The 22,015-nt window shown below is 36.2% G+C and overlaps 1 long non-coding RNA gene across 2 annotated transcripts in view; it reads right to left on the reverse strand.

Annotated features, from left to right (window-relative positions):
• LOC107841688 overlaps positions 1-22,015 on the reverse strand; it is a 41,161-nt gene that overhangs the window by 17,452 nt on the left and 1,694 nt on the right. Inside the window, exons 2-3 of one of the 2 annotated variants that reach the window (XR_007050107.1) lie at positions 21,308-21,427; positions 6,602-6,918 (exon numbers count right to left, since the gene is read on the reverse strand). This is a non-coding gene — a long non-coding RNA (uncharacterized LOC107841688). Of the gene's footprint in view, positions 1-6,601; positions 6,919-8,902; positions 9,218-21,307; positions 21,428-22,015 lie in introns of those variants that run through there. The other variant, XR_007050108.1, reaches the window with a different exon arrangement.

Here is a 22,015-nt window from a genome sequence, read left to right on the forward strand (position 1 = left end):
AAACAATATTATTTTACAATTTTACAAGTAAATCATTGTCGGACTGTGCAATGCAGAAGCATAAGAATAGGCTACTAGTATATAAATTACTTACAAGTGCAATAAATGTTAATGAATAAAGGAAGATTCACATAGCACATATGTCATGATCATATTATAAATACATGACTATGTCATTTTCATTTGGTCATTTTGCTTAGTCTTGTATTTATGATATGATCATATCTTATGTACTATGTGAATCTTCCTTTATACATTAACATTCATTGCACTTATATGTCATTGATGTGCTAGTAACCTATTGTTGTGCTTCCTCGCTGCATAGTCCTATAATGAGTTACTTGCAAAATTGAAAAATAGTAGTGATTGATCTTTCTGTATGGTCTTCTCCAAATGATGCATTATACAAGGAACTCTGACATGCCTGTGTTGGACCTCTTGTAACTGTTCCTCATGAAGGGGAAAGAGTTTACTACAACAAGTATACTGCAATATTTCTCCAACTGTTATCACCTTAGTCTATTTCCATGGATCACATTGCCATCATGAAAGTGACAAAAACATGATGTTCAAAATTCAGGAGGTGATAAGAATGTATTGTCGAATAGACTACCAAATAAGGATTTGTATTTGCTAATGAATTTAATCCAGTTGTACGAAATAAATGTAATCAATGTTTATCTAGCTACAAGTTCCTCATAATATTTAGAGTATGAGTCAGAACTGAAGCTTTTATTAAGACCGAATACAACTTGGAGAGAATAGCATAAGAAGGGCGTAATTGAAGAGATCTTCTTCTATCCCAAGACCGTTACCTATGATCGGAAGATTGAACTAAGAAGAGGAAGTTAGAAAGGTGAAGGAAGATATTTAAAGGAAGAACTTCGATTTGGAAGAAGACTACTTGAATTTGTTTGTATTAGATTCTTTTTGGTTGGCTGCAAATGTAAAAGACCATCCCCATTGATACTTTCTCATGTAATTTCTCATGTATGGTTCTAGAAAATCATCTAGATATTTTTACAAGAAAAATCTAGTGATCTTTATCTTCTACCACTACTCTAGAATATCTACATATTTCTACTATTCCAAAGATTACACTGGGATATTCTTTTAGAACCTATGATATTCTAAAAAATTATCTTTAACTTATTTCACACCCCACCTTGAAGTAATTTTTTTTAAACTACCCCAAGCTTGTCATAGAAAAACTCAAATGAAGATTTAGGAAGTGACTAGGTTAAGATAGCAGCAATATTCTCCTGACTTCGTACTTTCAAAGTATTAATAGTTCCATCAAGAACTTTTTCTTGGATGAAGGGATATTCCAACTCAACGTGCTGGGTTCTTACATGAAATACAGGATTGTTTGCATTTTTGGTGGAACTTTGATACAAATAGTTGGAATACTTCAGCAAGTCTTTGGAGCCATACACATTCTTGAGAAATTCCTTTGAGCCATACACATTCTTGAGCAATAAGAGCCGATGCTTTATATTCTGCCTCCGTATTTGATACAAAAATAGTCTTTCTTCGTGCTGCACCAAGAAACACCTGTTTCATCACACGGGAAAATATAGCCCGAAGTAGATCTTCGGTCATCCGTATCGCCACAATAATCAGTGTCAGTATAACCCATTAATATTTTAGAATCCTCTTTGTAATTTCCATGTGTGGCTTTCTAGGTAATTTCATAAATCTACTGACATATCCAATCGAAAAAGCAATGTCTGGCCTTTTAATAGTGATATACGGAAGACTTCCAAGTAGGTCTCAAAAGAGTTTGGGATCTGCAAGAAGTGAGCCTTCTCCACACCTTAACCTTGTACTGGTCTTGAGAGGAGTAGCATTTCTTGCTTTGTTTCATCACAAACCTGTCAACAAGCCCTTTGGCCTACCTTTCTTTACTAACAAAGATTCTTTACTAGTGTTTGTCACCTCTAAGCCAAGAAAATGATGTAGTTCTCCCAGCTGAATAATTTTAAATCTTATGGAAAGCTCTTCCTAAATCCTTGCAACTTCATCATCATTGTTTCCTATTATTATCATGTCATCCACGTACAAGAGAACAACTACATGGAAGTCCCCTTATTTCTTAACAAACAAACTAGGATCTGAATGTGATGCAGCATAGCCACAAAAATTTAGATATTGAGAAATTTTCCCATACCATGCTCATTAGGCTTGCTTGAGTACGTAAAGTGTTTTTTTTTTTAGTTTGCAAGCATAATTAGGATGTAAGTTAGAGACATACCTGCGAGATTGCGCCATATATGTATCTTTGTAATGTTCTTCGTACAAGAAGGCATTTTTTATGTCAAGTCGCCACAATTTCCAACCATATAAGGCTACCATGGCTAGTACAACTGGAACTGAGAGAATCTTAGCCATATATTTGAGAAAAGCCTCGACCAACCAGCCTTGCTTTTATATCTCTGTATGCAGCCATGTACTTTTCTTTTGATTTTGTAGACCCATTTATAAGACACGAGTTGTACATCTTTTTTCTTTGGAACAAGCTTCCAAATTTGATTTTTCATTCGATCTTCCATTTCATCATCCATAGCAAGCTCCCATTCTTTGACCCCTTTAGCTTCTTCAAAGGATGAAGTCTCTTGATCGTCAATTGGACCTGGCAAAAAAGAAGAATACATACAAAAAAAGTTTTTATATATGAAGTAGGCTGGAATAACAATGGTTATACTTGGTCTTTCTGAACCAAGTAAATCATCTTCTTCTTGAGTTTCACGTTGCTGAGTCTCCATGCTCCCCCTTTCTCTTAGCTCCTCAGCAATTTGATTCTCCGGACAAACACTTGTGATGGGTAAGTTTGAAACGCAGGGTTCAATGATTTAGAACCCTCTCCTTCAAATGAAACTCCATAATACAAGGAAATTTCATCAAGTATGACATCTCTAAAAATAATGAAATGATGAGTTTCCAGGTCCATACAATTCCAACCTTTTTTCCTTTCATCATATCCAACAAATATGCATTCTCATGCCTTACAATCCAATTTTCTCTGCTAAGAATTCGGGATATGAACACAACAGATAAATCCAAAACTCTAAGGCTTTTAATGCTAGGTTTTTCTCCAAACATCAATTCATATGGTGACTTTATGTTGTTTTGAGATAGTAGAATCCTGTTGCACATTTCATACCTTCAGCGCACAGGGCTATAGGCAAGTTTTTGCATGAATCCAGCTTTTACATTTCTTTGTCAAGTGGTCAATTATTCTTTCAACCACTCTATTTTGATGTGGCATAGCAACACAAGTAAGTTCTCTTCTAATGCCATGCTGACAACAAAATGAGAGAAAATCTTTAGAAGTGAACTCACCATCATTATTTGTTTGCAATTGCCTTATCCTTTAACCAATCTTGCCTTCCACGGTTTCTTTGAACTTCTAAAACTTGTTGAATACTTATGACTTTTGCTTCACAAAATACACCCATGTGAATCTAGTAAAATCATCAACGAAAAGTAGTATATAAGAGTAACCGGAGAACGAAGGAGTTCTTGTTGGCCTCATTAAATCACTATGAATTAGTTCTATAGGAGCTATGATTCTTGTAAAATATCTATCAAATAGAAGACGATGTCCCTTTCCATATTGACATCCTTCACAAATCTTTCCTCTACCAAAGTTTCTTAAGTTAGGTAATCCTTTTACTAGATTATATCTTACCATGACTTTTAATTTGTATATGTTAAAATAACCATGTTTAGCATGCCACAGGTATGTGGTGTCATTATTACTCATTTTCTCAATATATGTGTTAGAGGCAGGTTAGACATATAATCATTGACTCTCTTACCTGTATGAATGTTATCTGCCTTTAGTTCTTTGATACTTTGAAGGAACTTCACGTCATGTTGGACAAATAGAAGGTAACTTCCCGTATCTATGATATTTGCAACTGAAAATAGATTTTTCCTCATCCTTGGAACATGAAACACACTATTAAGTGTGATTGAGTCTTCTTGTTTCTCGTTAATGACAATAGTGCCTTCCTTCTCCAATTCATTAACTATATTATCTGTTGTTACAGTGACATAATGACCATTGTATTCTCAAAAGTTTAAAAATTTAGATTTATCTCCTGTAACATGATGCCCACATTATGAATCCATGATCCAATCTCTTTCCAAGTTGATGGATGTGACGGCGTTAGTTGGTTAACTCTCAGCTACGAAACACTTTCCCCAGTCTTCTTCTCAAACAACTTTCTTAGTTTGAGAGATATTACTCTCTTTGGCTCGAACATATCTTTTTATATGTCCTATTTTTCAATACCGATAGCATTTGACAGTCTTATAGTTATTAGTAAACTCTCTGATAAAGAAATAATCAGGGATATGGACTTAGCAGAGTGCCTGTTGGATCCGGAACTTGGCATGTGCAATTGAAGTGTAAAAGAGGCCAAATATACACCCAAATCATCCCATAAATTACACTAGATGGGTGCCCAATCTTTGAAGGGCCTTTTGGTAATTTTAACTTATATTTTGTAATAGTTACAAAAGGAATATTGTAGGATTTTTAGATTTAGTTTTTGGATATTATTGTAAGACTTGAAACACCATAGTTAGGGCTTTAAAAAGCCACCAACCGAAACTTGGGAAAGATCTAGTGTGGAATCACTAGTGATTGTGTTTGATTGGAAACGTTGGCGCTTGAGAGGTGGAATCCGATCTCATGTCACCTAAGAGATAGGTGAATCATTGTGTAGTGTTAAAGGTCCAAGAGTGAAATAGGCTCTTGAGTTTTTAATATTACATCTTTGTGTAATCTATCTATCTATCCCATGTTTCTTTTATTATAATCTTGTTAGTGTTTGTAACTTATAATGGTCATTCCTCTTGTTTCTAGTGAACCCGTAACTTGTTATTGTTGTTCATCTTTTTATTGTTCCATCTTGTTATCCATATTGTTAGTGTTTTGGTTGTCTATTATTAGGTGTTAAATGCCACAATACATTGTGTTCTAGTTGTTGTTTGCTGAATCTGAGAGGGTTGTTCAAAAGGATCCTCGGTTCTTGAACTAGTGGACTATTTTTGGAGTGTGTTTTTGTGTGTTCCTTGTCTTTCTTGTATAACTCTCCCTCCTTTCTTGATGATCTTGAACCACCTGTGGATCGAGAGTGCGACATATCTCTTGCTATTTTTCCTTTAAAGTTCCTCTTGCCAACTACAAGAACATTTCCTTCCCCTTCATAGAGTGATAGTTCATCCATTTGTTTGGCTGGTAACTCCTATGATGATAATAAATTTTCAAACTCCTTCGAGGATAGTTGTTGTGCCCATCCTTGAATCGATGTCACAAAGGAAATATACTCTAGCTTTAAACCACGAATAATATTTCTTATTATTCGTGCTTCAGAGCTAGTCTCATCTAGATTTAATGAAGAGATCTCCGCATATATATTCTTAATCCTTAAGAAATACTCGGCAATAAAGGATTACCTTGATTGTCATTAGACAATTCATTCTCCAATATTTGTACGAGCTTCATTCTTAATGTTAAATAACTGATCAAGGGTCCTCTATATTTCATGGGATTATTTGCACGTTATAATATGATTGAATAAACTCGAGGATATGGTTCTATTGAAGATGTACTCTACCTTTGCATTAGTCTGCTTTCACTTCTTATATGCACCATCATTTTCCGATCCGTCGTCTGGAGGAGTTGTATTACTTCCGTTGATAATATCCCATAAATCCTCATCCACAAGATATCAATTAATACATGTCTTCCATACCTTGTAATTAAACAGATTTAACAACTCTATTCCTAGTCTATTACCACGACCGCTAAAATCCATGGAGAGAAATCCGTTGAATCTATCACTAACCCCTTCTTGAATAAAATTCATAAAACAACTTGTGGCTATGGATACGATACCATAAAAGGTGGAACTGAAGTCCTTCTGCTAGTCCAAGATCAGAAGGTTCAATTTAGAAGAGGATGCTAGGAAGGTGAAGGAAGATAATGAAAGGAAGAACTTAGATTTGGAAGAAGACTAGTTGAATTTGCTTGTATTAGATTTGGTTTTGGTTGGTTACAAATTTACATGACCGTCCCTATTTATACTTGATCATGGATGGTTCTAGAAAATCTTCTACCACTATTCTAGAATATCTAGATAATTCTACAAGATGCTTATTCAAGAGAGTATACTATGATATTCTAGAAGAACCTATGGTATTCTGAAAAATTATCTTAAACTTTTCTCGCACAACTATGACATATATGGAGCTGTCTCTACTCTTCGGAAGTTCAAAAACTCAAAAGACAAAAACATTACATATAAAAAAGAACAGATTCTGAAAAAGACACGCAAACAAACCTTTCCCTTCTTTGCATTTGTCTGTTTTGGATAATACTGTTCTAATTAATGATCAGGACATAATTATAGAAATATAATAATAACATTTCAGATGATTAGAAGCACACCAACATGGTTATTGAGAATAGGGAATTTTTGAATGTGGTTCTGGAAAAGTATAATTCATGCAAACAATTATAAGAAATGATTATGAAAGTCAATTCAGATGATGAACGTCGTCTTCAACGACTGTAAAGGAAACATACCTGTGTTCCTCTTTGCTCCAGAAAGCACCTCTTCGCCATCCTATAGATGCTTCTGAATTCTGGTTGGAATCTCTTGGCTCTTCCGGATAATCAGGTAATGGAACCCGTCCAGACTCGATCACATCAATATCTTCAATTAATATATTATAGTGATCCTTGATATCAACAAGCGATTTCCAAGGAAGTGCTTCTTTCATCTTAGTAAATAGATTAGCATCATTAAAGTAGATCGCTAGGGTATTCTCAAAGATTTTATTCTCCTCTTTAGTCCAAAGGAGTTATTGCATGTCTGACTGGTGCTCATTTTTTTTTTCGATCTGCATGGGAATGTCTCAAGCATATGAAAAGGAAAGTTCTTGAGATGAGGATTCAGATAATGGATGAGCTTCAATATATGGCAAAAACGACAATAAATGTCTGACAACTAAAATACTAAGACTTTCTGCAACCCATTACACTTACTAAACAGAAACAATTTCAGAATGATATGAAGATACATGTGGTATACTACCCACAAAAGTCCCCAGAGCTATGAAACATATTATGAAAACATCCACGTTCTTTACCTTTTCTATCTGATGAGAGGTTTTATTATAAGAAAGACGAGCACAAAGAAGAAAATTATTTGTCTCAAGCAAAGGAAAAATTATGTCTCCGGAATATATATTTCTGTTCTTGTAAAAAATAAAATCTTTGGCCTTGTACAACATAACAGGAAACAAATCCTGCCAATCTAACATATGTTATCAAAAGAAAGCGATCCTTGTATCATTTTAGGGTTTATGGTTTATGGTTTGAGGATAAGAACATTATTTTCAATTAATACCTCAACAACTTTCTGATCTCCTAAAAAATTAAAAACTTAACAAGACGAATGTAGGCAATATAAAATAGGAATATGTCGTTTCGCATTCCTTCTTAATCTACCCCAGAATCCAAAAGGTAGGGCAATAATTTTGATACTGTCAGTGCATTCTCTTTTATACAACTAGAAAAAGCACATGATTGCGCATTTAAATGGAAAATTTTTCATAAATAGAAAAGGAAAAGAACAAATTCCACTATAGCACAATCTAGCCACTTAAAACTAGGGAACGTGCAATTACGAATAGGATCCTTGACAAGAACTCAAAAGGAAAGCTCTACAAATTCTTATGTTTCCTTTTTGTTAAATACTCATATAACTTTAATGAATGGAAAGCATGTTAAGGAGAGACCGCGAAAATGTTCACAGAGTTTTCTCTCCAAAAAAGTAGAAACAAGATGAATCTAATGATGCTCAAGCAGGAGCAAATCGCTATGTATCCCTTCAGAATCTACCCCAAAATCAATGTCTAAATCAAACGTTATTGTGATTGTTGGCACATTGCCTTGTTCTATATCGCCTTTATACATCATGAAATAGCAAATTATTGGTCATTGAATGGAAGATTTTGCAGAACCAATAACCAAAACAACAACACAAAAAAAGGAACCTAGCCCTAGGCACTACCTAGCGGATTTGTTTTTAAAACAAAAACATACCAGTGTATTCCCACCATAACTGAGGTCTAGGGAGAATAGAATGTAATAAAGACCTAGGGAGAGGTTGTTTCTGATAAGACCCTCGGCTCAAGGAAAACAAATTAACGCGGATCAAAGAAAAGGGAAAAATTTGCATAACCAACAACAAATCAACAAAAAAAGGAAAGTCATAATCGATTTTAGTTTTTCCATTCCAAGAACTACTCATAAAAATTAAAATTTCACAAAGAAAAATAATGTTGAAAAACACTAGCAAAGAATATCACTGCAACTATCATTAGTGAAAGAGAAAAGATAGGGTTATTATAAAATGTTAGAATTTATTCGTTCTATGTGATCTGGACTTAAATCTAATCCCTTTAAAACTCAATCTTCCAATGATTAGCAAGACTTTAAAGCTGACCAAAGCACGTTATACCTAACTAATAGTCAATTAGACCTTAAACCTTGAGAGCAAATTAATTTAAGGAGATGAGTTGTATCACCTGTGAAAAAAAGCATTCAACCAAAGGGGAAAAACACAAACGGGCACACATATATAATCAAGAAAAATCGGAAAAAATTATTTATAATTTTGGACAAAGAGATAAATTTTGCACCTGGGGTTTGTCCTTGCGGCAAACTGATAAATGTTAATTCTGTGAAAATTTTCTTTTAGGGCATTTGCTCAATATATAATTAACATAAAAGTTAATAAGATTAAAGTAATCTGAAAACATTTAAAGTTAGTGTAATACAAACAAAAAGTCTACAATGTGCCAAGCTGTAAAACCTAACCTGCAAAAACTCAGCAAATGAAGTCCAACTACCGGTTATTCCGGTTCCTTGAATTGAATTGAAAAAAAGGGCAAATTTTGAAATCCAAGGTATTTTCGTTTTCCATTTTCGGTATCTTCGAAGATGTCCAATTGAAAATCATCTTCCGCAAGTGGAAATCGTTAAGTGTTCTGCCCGTTGATTTTGAGGTTTCAAGGTGCATATTCTGCTAGGGAAAAGGACGAAACCAAAGTGGTCAAAGTGATAAAAGTGAAGACATTTGAAGCTTCCGTCCATCTAAAGAAGGCCAATTATTTTTTTTTTTCCTTTTTCTAGTACACACCAAGTTTGGGCGTAAAAAATCAAACCATAATCTGTAACCTGAATTGAAAAAATGTTTCTAAATATTATTGTTATTGGGTTATTGGATCAGCATTTTAAAAAACATTTAGAATTTTATAAACAAAAAGGGCTCAAAATGCCCTTAAACTATGCCAAATTGAATAAAAATGTCTTTGATTTGACTGGTTTGGTCCAAAACTGCTCCTATTGGTTTGATAACAATATATTCATATAAATATCGATAAATGGCAAGCCAAATCATAAGTGCAAAAAAAAAAAATTAACCACCCGATAAGCACCCCTAATATGGTAGCAGGTTGTTTTACTATTTGATGCCCGCTTTTCCCGTCGCATTATAAAGTCTCATTAATTAGTATAAGATCCTTTTGGTTTACATTGAAGAATATATGTGTTTTTTAGTTTGCAATGGACATGAATGAAATTTCTTCATTTTAATTGAATGTTTTATGTTTTCAGAATAGAAAATCTTCCGATTGCAGGATTTCATCACCAACTCACTCTCCTTAATAACTTACACACTATGATTGCTAGTCAATTATATTTGTTAGCTTATCAAGGACTAGTGATAACTTTCTCCCACTCCAGATTATGAAATAGGAGGTAATTATGCTCAAGCACCAGGCTATGGAGGCTACTGGGTATAAGATGATCAAGGAACAACCTCAAAGTTCCAATCAGAAGCTTAACAACAAAAGTTAAGAGGTGGAAGAAAAACTAACTGTGGAAACTAGTCTAAACAACAAGAAGGATCAATACCAAAGAAAAAAAAACAGCAAAATCTATTAGTAGAAAACTCAGAATAAACCAAGACAAGATCTGACCAGTGTCAATTTTCTGTTGAATGCCTCTCAATATTTAGAGTCTTGCCATTAAATAGAAAATATTCAATGATTACATCTCTAAAGAACCGTCTTCCTATCCGTAAATATCAACTTTTCTATCCCTCTAAATCCCCTTTTTTACCACACCAAATGTGCTCTACTAAAGTCACTGCTATTCTCTTTAACTACTAAATCAAATCTATGTAATTACACTAATAAACAACAATATATGGTTACATTAATATATACAATATTTACATCATGCTAACACCCACCCTCAAATTGATGTTGGTAGATCAAGAAGCATCAATTTGCTGACTAGAAACTGGTGTCGCCGTCGTGCCATTGATTTTATAAATGCATCAACTATTTGAAAATCACTGGACACGTGCGGAAGAGTAATGACACCTTTTTCTATAGCTTCCCGTATACAGTGACAGTTTACTTCGATGTGTTTGGTCCGCTCATGATAAACCGGATTAGTAACAATCTAAATAGTACTTATATTTTCAGCACGGAGAGGATTATGATTAGATTTAGGAAATCCAATCTCAGTAAGTAATCCATGAAGCCATACAATCTTGGAGCAAGCAATAGACATTGCTTGATATTCATCCTCTGTTGAAGATTTTGAAAAGAGGTCTTGCTTCTTACTCTTTCAAGATATCAAACACTCTCCAAGAAACATGCACCAACCAGTAACCAAACGACAAGTATCAGAACATCCCGCCGAATCAGAATCACTAAAAACATTAAGACAAATTGGAAAACCACTACGAATGAATAATCCACGATTAGATGTTGCTAGGAGATAACGAATGATGCAACGGACAGCCACCAAATGAAGATGACGGGGAGCTTGCATGAACTGACTAACTTATTAAACTGCAAAAGTGATATCGGCCTTGTTTGATTAGGAAGAAGATTGCCTTACTCGCAGCAATACTTTATAGTCAATTCTAATGGAGTATCTACAATGGAGGAATCTTGAAGTCTTGCGAAAGAAATAAAATCTTGGGTATATTTTTGTTGATTTAGGAACACACCGGATAAATAATAATGAACTTCCGAACCCAAGAAATATGTAAGAGTACGAAGATCTTTTATATGAAGAGAATCCTTATGTTCCTATGGCAGGATAGTGATTAGTGAAGAATCAGTTCCTGTAATAATAATCTTCTCTACATATACCAAAGGAATAACACAACCTGTGGATGTTTTCCAAAGAAACATAGATGAATCATATTTTCTCTGCTTAAAAGAGAATTGTAGCAAAGGAGACCAAAATTTGTCAGACAAAGCTCGAGGAGCTTTTTTTAATTCATACAAATATCGCTTCAACTTGCATATATCTGATGTAGGCAATGAGAACAAACCTGGTGGAGGTTTCATATAAATATCCTCTTTCAGATCACTATGAAGAAAAGCATTTTTGACATCCATTTGATAAGAGTTCAGTTTTGTGAAGTAGAAATGGCAATAATAGTTCGCACCATCATCATTTTTTCTACCGGTGCAAAAGTCTCTTCATAGTTCACACCATACTCCTGCTTGTTACCAAGAATAACTAACCGAGCTTTGTATATATCAAGAGTTCCATCAGAATGAATTTTAATTGAATAAACCCATTTACATCCAATAGGATGGACATTTGAAGGACATGAAACAATATCCCATGGGTCATTTTCTTTATGAGCCAAAAGCTCTTCCTCCATTGCCTTCTGCCAACATTCATGCTTGGAATCTTGTAAGTAACAAGTTGGAATAGAAATGGTGGATAAAGTAAATGAAAAGCCATACCAATTAGGAGCACGAGATACTTTCGTAGATCGCCGAGTGGGCTCAAGAGGAGCAGGACTTGAAGAATTCTTAGATTCAAGTTATAGAGAAGTTTCATGTGGCGGATAAATATTAGTAGGGGGTAAAGTTGGCCGCCGATGTTCGTATACAAATTCAAGTTTGAACCTCCTAGAAGAAGATGACAAATCCTCAAAAGTAGGAAGAAGAAGAGAAGCAGGAGATGACTCAATATGAGTAGGAAAAAATACTGATTCTCAAATAAAACAACATTCCTAGAAACATGAAATTTATTAGAACATGGATCATAGCAGAGAAAACATTTTTTTGAAGTACTATAACCTATGAAAACACATTTAGTAGACTGAACAGAAAGTATACCACGCTAAGAAGGAGCAAGATGCCAAAAACAAATACAACCAAATGTATGAACATTATCACAGCTATGATTTTTGCGATAAAGACGAAAATATGGAGATTCAAGATTTTAGACTTTAGATGGTAGTCTATTAATTAAGTAAACAACAGTACACAAAGCTTCAACCCAATACATAGATGGAATAGATGGATCAATCAATAAAGTACGAGTGACATATAAAAGATAACAAATTTTACATTCAGCAACCCCATTTTACTGTGGTGTATATGGACAGGAGCGTGGTGAGAAAATTTCTTTTTCATGCAAAAAATTTTTGAACTCATAAGACATATATTCTCACCAGAATCAGATCTTAATGGTAATGCCCCGTAAAATGTGTGCATGTGCTAGCCCCTCGTAGTGTACTCTTAACCCTGGAAACTTGAAGATATTCTAAGTGTCAAGGGACTTAGTCTCATATTTAGCTCCTAATCTTTGGGGATTTTATTTTCAATCCTGCCGACCTCTGATTTTAGATTTTCTTATTGCGTTACGATGCAGAAAGGTCATAGTACATCTCGGGTGAGCTTCAGAATTTTTAGACAAGCTTAAGGGCATGTTTGGTATTCAATTTTAGTAGCTCGGGGCAATAAGGGGGCGCTGCTTGGGGTTCTCCCCCACTCTAAGGCAGGCGCCGCCCGAGCTACCCCACTTCTCCAAGGCGGGCGATGCCTGGGGTACCCCGATCCTCTAGGTAGGGCGCCGTATGGGGTATCTGACCAATTTTCAGCACCCTATTTCATCTCTTTAAAGGTAAAATGGTACTTCTCCAACCCTTTATAATACCTAACACGGAATTTAATCCTAATAACACCAAAACAAATGTATTTTCATCAAAATCTCTCAAGAAACTCCATTAGGGTTTCAAACTGAAAAACCAAGTAAATCAAGATTTAATCGTGGGTTTTCAAAAGTGATCAATTCTTTTGAATCCCCAATCCGCAAGATTCAAGAATTACCTATTATCTTCCGAAATTAAGGTACGCGTGTTTTCCTAAAATCTCATGGGCATAGAAATCATGATTTTTATAAACGGATTTTCAGAAATATGAATACATTCATGCTTTTGGAATCTTGACGGTATTGTTTTGGTCTTTTGACCTTCTCCCACATTGATTTGAAATTGTACATATATGTATGCTTCTGTGTTAAGGTTGATGATTTAATTGAGAGCATGACTTATGTAAAAATCACTCTTGTTTTTTTTTCCTGTGCTTATCATATGCTATAGATTGTTTTGAATGCATCCTTGAAAAGCATGATTTAAAATATCTTGAACTTTGTTATGATTGGATTAAGGTTTGGATTACAAAATAGAGGGTAGTTGTGTTGATAAATGTTGAAAATATGCATATAATGAAAGAGTTCATGATTTTGCCAAAAGCACATAACCACCATATGATTGAAGGATTCTTGTATAGTTTTGACTTATGCTTCAGAACATAAAATCTCTTAGACTATTTGAAATTTTGGGTGGTCTGAATTGATTTTTAATGAAAGAATTAAGCTTACAGCATTGTGGCTTAGAATTACGACTTGCAAGTCCTGGTATGACGATACCAAAATGGGCAATGCCATAACAAACTCAGACAAACACAAAAATCAAATTCTCTTTATGACTTGAGATTTCAGAATGATATATGGTTAGAAATAGATAAAATTAGGCACGAAGAGATTTTAGGAGGTTCCCCGAAGAAGGCATGATTTTAGACTTAGACACTCTAACCCTTGTAGCACACTTGTGTTGGGGGATTTCCCGCTGAGTCAATGGCGGATTTCATGCGGCCCAATGGATTTTATACTTGTAGGGGTGTACCACCTAACTCAGAATTAATACGAAGACCAGAAATTACATTGTCAAGAATGCTTTATGATTTGTTTTTGAAAAATGCCCATGTGTTTTGAAAACCACTTTTTGTATGATGTTTTTACCAAGTGTCTCTCTATTATTTTTTTTATATATATGCGAGCTTTATTTTTGATTACTTTGCATACCAGTAAATCTGTATTGACTCCCCCTTCCCTCTAGGTTCTGAGGCTCAGTCTAAGGGTCCAGAAAAGCAGTAGATTTTTATCAGACAGAGTTGCAGTATCCAGTGGTGAGCCTTCTCTATTCCAGAAGACCGTTCCTTTCAGATTATGTTACTTATCTCCATTTTGGTGTACTGGGGTCCTTGTCCCAGTTTCAGATAGTGGTTAGATTTTCATGTAGTATTGATTTCGTAGATTGACGTCAGATGTTATTTAGATGTAGTTGATCTGTAATTTCAATACTTATGTTGATTTTAGAATTGACCATGTTTCCGTAGCAGATTATGTTTCTGAATCTGCTTTATTTATATAAATGTTGTGCATTATTACCAGATAGAGAAGGGAATTTCGGGCCTTCATGGTTCGGGATGTCCGTCACGGTCAAGCCCTAGTTCGGGTTATGACAAACTTGGTCCCAGTGTGTCTGCAAAATTGTATCGGGTAGATTCTTGTATATGGGTTTGTAGCACACCATACTTATAAGCAGAGGGCTACTAGACATTTAGGAAAATGTCGCCCCTCTTTGTGATTCAGTTCGTGCTATAGAGTCTGAATTATATTTGTCCCCTAATCAGTTATCTATTGTATTTCTGAAAATAGTCATGCCTCCTCATCTTTCCAACAACCAGGATACTCAGGATGATGAAGCCTGCCCCACCTATGGTATATGGATCCATAACTGAGCACACACTCCAGAACTTGTTCCTACTCCGGGAGTACCTCCAGTCCTGACCAGTCCTCCTCGAGCTTCAAGGACAAATGCTAACAATCCCCAATCTTCTTAGAGAGACATATCGAATGTAGTATTCATACAATCCATTCACATGCTTGCATAGTTGGTAGCCGCACAGACTTAGATGTCAGAGGATATTGGATCTACATCTATTACTTCGAAGGCTACTAGGGTAGGCCAGTTTATGAGGATAAACCCACCTAAATTTTTGGGCACTGAGGTAGAAGAAGACCCACAGGAGTTCATAGATAAAATGAAGAAGATTTTCAGAGTTATGCATGTGGATCAGGTGGAAGGGGTTGAGTTAGCACTATACTAGCTTGAGGATGTGGCGAACCCATGGTACAAAGAGTGGGAGGATATGAAAACAGAGAGTGTTGAGCCCACAGTTTGGGACGAGTTTGTGGAAGCTTTCCTTGATCAATTCTTTCCTCTGGAGATAAGGAAAGGCAAAGCAAAAGAGTTCATGAATCTTAAGGAGGGGAAGATGAGTGTTCGAGTGTTTACTCTAAAGTTTAACAAATTGGCTCGTTATGCACCAAAAATAACAGTTAATATGAGGGCTTGGATGAGGACATTTGGATTCGGCCTTTTTAATGATCTAGTTCTTGAATTCCAAAGGGCGATGCTAAATAGGGATCTAGACTTTTCTAGGCTATCAGTTCACATGCAGTAGGTAGAAGAGAAGAAAAAGAAAAAGAAAATTTCTAAATCTAGAGAGAGAGACAATAGGAGAAGAGAGCCGGATAAGTAGATCAGAACCCCAGTCAGCAGCAGAGAGGTAATTGGGGTATCAAATGGAAAAAGAAGAAGTTTTGGAGTAACACATAGTTTGCAGCTAGCGCCCCAGTGTGTAGACCCCTAGTTGATAAAAGATCACAGAGCTTTCAGACTAGTCATGGACCCAAGGCTCAGGATACTCAGTCTCAGGGCAATGTGGCTCAACATTACCGTCTTTATCCGCGGTGTGAGACATGCAAAAAGTATCATTAAGTAAGATGTCAGCTGGGCTGGCTGGTGTGTTATTCATGTGGCCAGACGGGTCATTTCCAAAGAGATTATCCCTTCTCTAGGAGGAATGTTGGTGGAGCCATGTCTCAGGCAAACTCTTTTACTCTACAACTACCTCAAAAGGGTACAACTTTAACTGCCGAGAGGGGTCCCAACCTATTGTATGCTTTGACTAATCACCAGGAGGTGGAAGCCTTGCTAGACGTAGTTACTGCTACGTTACAAATATTTTCGAATGATGTACATGTGTTCATTGATCCTGGGTCTTGCCTATCTTATGTGACCCTTTATGTGGCTGTTGGTTTCGTATTTGAGCCCGATGTGATCCCTGAACCCCTTTCTGTTTCCACCTCGGTGGGGGATTTTGTTGCTTCAGGAGGGTGTATAGGAGTAGTGTTGTGACTTTTGGTAGCCAGGATACTGTGGTTGATCTTATAGAGCTAGATATGGTTGTCTTTGATGCTATCTTAGGGATGGACTAGCTCCATTCATGTTATGCCACACTGAATTATAGGACCCAAAAAGTCACTTTCTCTTTTTCGAATGAACCAGTTATAAAATGGGAAGGTCATTCTTTAGCACCCAGGGGAACTTTATATCCTACCTCAGAGCTCGGAAACTTATCCCTAAGGGTATTTTATACCATCTTATTTTTGTTAAAAATTCTAATACCGAAAGTCTTCCTCTTTCATCTATCCCAGTATAAAATGAATTCCCAGAAGATTCTCTAGATGATCTCCTAGGAATTCCACCAGATAGGAAGATAGATTTTGGCATTGATGTGTTGCTAGATATCCGTCCTATTTCTATTCCGCCATATAGAATGGCTACTGCAAAGTTAAAAGATCTAAAAGAATAGCTAGCAGATCTCCTAGATAAAGGTTTTATCATACCTAGAGTTTCTCCTTGTGGTGCACCTATACTCTTTACGCGAAAGAAAGATGGTTCCCTACGTATATGCATATATTACCGTCAGCTGAATAAGGTCCTCTTCCTATTATTGATGACCTCTTTGACCAACTTCAGGGTGCTAAGTGTTTTTCTAATATAGTCCTACGTTCGGGATATCATCAGTTGAAAGTTAGGGAGTCAGACATTCAAAAAATATCCTTCCAAACCAGATATAGCCATTGTGAGTTCTTAGTCATGTCGTTCAGGTTGACTAATGCTCCTGCAACTTTTATAGACCTAATGAATACGGTCTTCCGTCAGTTCCTAGACCTGTTTGTCAAATATTTTATTGATGACATATTGATTTACTCAAAAAGTTAGGAGGACCATGCCAATCACCTCCGAATTATTCTCCAAACTCTCAAATATCATAAGTTATATGCGAAATTCTCCAAGTATGAATTCTGGTTGAATGCCATTGCCTTCTTCAGGCATATTGTGTCTAGTGAGGGGATTAGGGTAGATCCCCAAAAGGTTAAGGTAGTGAGAAAATGGCCCAGACCCATGACTCCAACCGATATTCAGAGCTTCTTAGGTTTCACGGTGTTTTACAGTAGGTTCATAGAGAGTTTCTCTTCCATAGCTGCACTAGTTACTAAGTTGACTCAGAAAAAGTTGAAGTTTATATGGTTTGACACTTGTGAGAATTGTTTTTAAAAGTTGAAAGACAAGTTGACTACTGCTCCTATTTTTTACTATTCTAAAAGGCACCAGGTGTTTTGTTGTGTACTATGATACGTCTCGGATAAGACTTGGATGTGTACTTATGGATCATACTAAGGTGGTGGCTTATGCATCTAGGAATTTAAAGGTGCATGAGAGGAATTACCCCACTCATGACTTGGTATTAGCAGCTATGATGTTTTCACTTAGAATTTGGAGGCATTATCTTTATGGGGTGCATGTTGATATTTTCACTGACCATAAGAGTTTGCAATATGTTTTCTCATAGAAAGAACTAAACCTCAGGCAGAGGCATTGGATCAAGCTTTTGAAAAACTATGACATGAGCCTTCACTATCATCCAAGTAAGGTAAATATTATAGTTGATGCCCTCAGTAGATTGTCTATAGGCAGTCTTTTCTCATGTTGAGGAAGGGAAGAGAGAGATGGTGAAAGATATTCACCATGTTCCAAATCAATGAGTGCAACTCTTGGATTTCAAAGACTGGGGAATAGTTGTTCATGAGATATCTAAGTCTTCCCTTTATGCAGAAGTTAAAGAGAAGCAGGTTAAAGATCCCATATTGATACAGATCAAGAAAGATGTAGGTCAATAGAAGGTGATGTCCTTTGAGATTAGTGGTGATGGTATTTAGAGGTACTAGGGTAGCTTATGTATACCTGATATTGATGGTTTGTGGAAGAGAATCCTTAACGAGGCTCACACTTCAAGGTATGTTGTTCACCCAGTCTCTACTAAGATGTACCATAATCTAAAATCTGTGTATTGGTGGAATAATGTAAAACGTGATGTGGTTGACTTTGTTTCCAAGTTTTTGAACTACCAACAAGTTAAAGTAGAGCATACGAGGCCAGACGGTTCTTCCCAAGAGATAGCTTTACCCTTGTGGAAGTGGAAGATGATTAATTTGGACTTCATTACATGACTCTTGATGTCCCTTAACCAGTATGATTCTATTTGGGTAATTATAGATAGGTTGACCAAGTCAGCCCATTTTCTGTCTGTCAGGACTAACTATTCGGGAGAGGATTATGCCAAGCTGTTCATTACTGAAATAGTTTATTTACATGGTGCACCTAATTCCACCATATCCTACCGAGGTACGCAGTTTTCTTCTCAGTTTTGAAGATTCTTTCAGAGAGGTCTAGGTACCCAAGTTAATCTAAGCACTGCTTTTTACCCTCAGACTGATAGGCAGGCAGAGCACATGATTCTGACCCTTGAGGACATGTTAAGGACCTGTGTGATTAATTTTAAAGATATTTATGTAGAGCACTTGCCATTGATAGATTTTTCATATATTAATAATTTCCATTCTAGCATTAAGATTGCACCATTTAAGGCATTGTATGGGAGAAGATATAGGTCTCCAATTGGGTGGTATGAAATGGGTGAGACCCAGATATTTGGGCCTGATCTTATTCATTAGGCGATAGAAGACGTTGAGACTTATTAGTGAACTACTTAAGACAACTCAGAGTCGTCAAAAATCTTATGCCGATGTTAGAAGAAGAGATTTAGAGTTTGAGGTTGGAGATTATGTATTGCTAAAAACGTCTCCTATGAAGGGAGTCATGCGATTCGGGAAGAAAGTTAAGTTGAGTTATCCCTATATAGGACCCTACCAGATCTTATGGAGAATAGGTGCAGTTGTGTATGAGTTAGAGTTGCATGCTAGTTTGGGTTCTGTTCACCCGATATTTCAGGTGTCCATGTTGAAAAAGTGTATTGGGGACCATTCATTTGTATTGCCAGTTCAAGAAATCAAAGTGATAGACTCCTTATCCTACAAAGAAGAATTGGTAGAAATTTTAGATCATCAATTTTGTAAATTGAGGAACAAAGAGATAGCCTCAGTTAAAGTGATGTGGAGGAACCGAAAAATTGAAGAGGCTACTTGGGAATACAAAGAGGACATGCAAGTTGGATACCCTGACTTATTTGATCCAATGAAATGGAAGGTACGAATCTTTGTCTTACTCTCCTATATCTTAGTATGCTTGAAATTGTGCTTGGTTGTATTTCCGTATCATCATTCGGGGACGAATGATCCCAAGGGGGGATTAATGTAATACCCCGTAAAATGCATACACATGCTATCCCCTAGTAGTGTACTCTTAGCCTTGGAAACTTGAAAATATTCTAAGTGTCAAGAGACTTAGTCTCATTTTTATCTCTTAATCTTCGAGGATTTTATTTTCAATTCTCCCGACCACCGATTTTAGATTTTCTTGTTGCGTTGTGATGGGTAAAGTTCGTAGTACATCTCGGGTGAGTTTCAGAATTTTTAGATGAGCCTAAGGGCATGTTTGGTATTCAATTCTAGTAGCTCAGGGCGATAAGGGTGCGCCGCCTGGGGTTCTCCCCCACTCTAAGGCAGGCGCCGCCTGGGCTACCCCACGGCTCTAAGAAGGGTGACACCTGGGGTTTTTCGGTAGTCTAGGAATGGCGCTACCCGGGGTATCGCACCCAAACAATTTTCAGCACCCTATTCGGTCTTATTAAGGGTAAAATGGTACTTCTCCAATCCCTTATCAACTCTAACACGGGATTTAATCCCAATAACACCAAAACAAGTGCATTTTCATCAAAATCTGTCAAGACACTCCTTTAGGGTGTAAAACTAAAAACCCAAGTAACTCAAGATTTAACCGCGGGTTTTCAAAACCGATCAAAGATTTGGAATCCCCTATCCGTAAGCTTCGGGAATTACCTGTAACATTCCGGAATTAAGGTATGCAGATTTTCCTAAAATCTCATGGGCATAGAAATCATGATTTTTAGAAAGGAGTTTTTAGAATTATGAATACATTCATGTTTTAGAAATCTTTACGGTATTGTTTTGGTATTTTGACCTTACCCCACATTGATTTGAAATTGAACATATATGTATGCGTGTGTTGTAAAGTTGATGATTTAATTGAGTGCATGACTTATGTAAAAATCCCTCTCTTTTTTTTCTTTTTGTTGTACTTATCATATGCTATAGATTGTTTTGAATGCATCTTTCAAAAGCGTGGTTTAAAATGTCTTGAATTGTGTTATGATTGGATTAAGATTTGGATTTCAAAAGAGAGGGTAGTTGTGTTTATGAATGTTGAAAATATGCATAAAATGAATTAGTGCATGATATTGCCAAAAGCACATGACCACCATATGTTTGAAGGATTCTTGCATAGTTTTGACTTATGCTTCAGTACATGAAATCTCTTAGACTATTTGAAATATTGGGTGGTATGAATTGAGTTTTAATAAAAGAATTATGCTTAATGCATTATGGCTTAGAATTACGAGTTGCAAGTCTTTGAATGACGATAACAATCAAGACAATGGCATAATACACAGAAATCAGATTCTTTTTATGACTTGAGATTTTGGAATGATATATGATTAGAAATGGAAAAAACTGGGCATAAAGAGATGTTACGTTGTTCCACGATGAAGGCACGAGTTCAGACATCTCATTGTACAAAACTGTGATTTTCCTATCCGGGTATATTATATTACGCTGGCCTAGGGTCTTGTCGCAAATTAGACATGGACACTCCAACCCTTGCGGAACACTTGGGTTGGTGGTTTCCCCACAGAGTGAATGTCCTAAGCGCTTATGACATACCTCTGTCTTACTAGGTGTAGATGTACAAGCAAATGATAGAACACGAGGAATAGAAAAGTGTATTGGAAACAGTCGTCCAACTTTAGGCCCCTTCGTAATTATTGTCTCTAACACCTAATCCTTCACAAGACAACCATTACGAGGAAAATTTACATCACAATTGTTAGGTACCAATAGTCCAACTGAAATAAAACTAGTGGAGAGCTTTGCTGACACAAAACATTGTTGAAAGTTTTTGTAATATCCCCAACCTTGGTAATGGATAAATTACTACCATTGGCACCTTGAATTTTTGATGGACCATGATACTTACTAACATTTTTTATCATACTAGATGAGTAGGTCATATGATTGGAAGCTCCAGAATCAACAAGCCAAAAATTAGATGCAAGATCATTACCTTGTAGCCCTAAAGCTGAAAAAGCTGGCATGATCCTTTGTCTTACAATTTGAGAGTTAGAACTTGTCCCGAAGATGGGTTCTCAGTAGTGAAACCATTTTTCCCTACTTGAAAAGCATTAACCTTGCAGTTTTGACGGCATGTGAGACACTCTATGATAATGTGTCCTTATTGTTTGCAATAATTACAAAACTTCCTACAACAATTGCTAGAAATATGACGACCATAACTCTTGCAACTGTTGCATTGATTTCTATTCATATCCCTACCCTTTCCTTTACCTTGGGTAGCAAATGCAACAACAATAT

This window comes from Capsicum annuum, unplaced genomic scaffold, assembly GCF_002878395.1.
Source record: "Capsicum annuum cultivar UCD-10X-F1 unplaced genomic scaffold, UCD10Xv1.1 ctg4452, whole genome shotgun sequence".
NCBI lineage: Eukaryota > Viridiplantae > Streptophyta > Magnoliopsida > Solanales > Solanaceae > Capsicum > Capsicum annuum.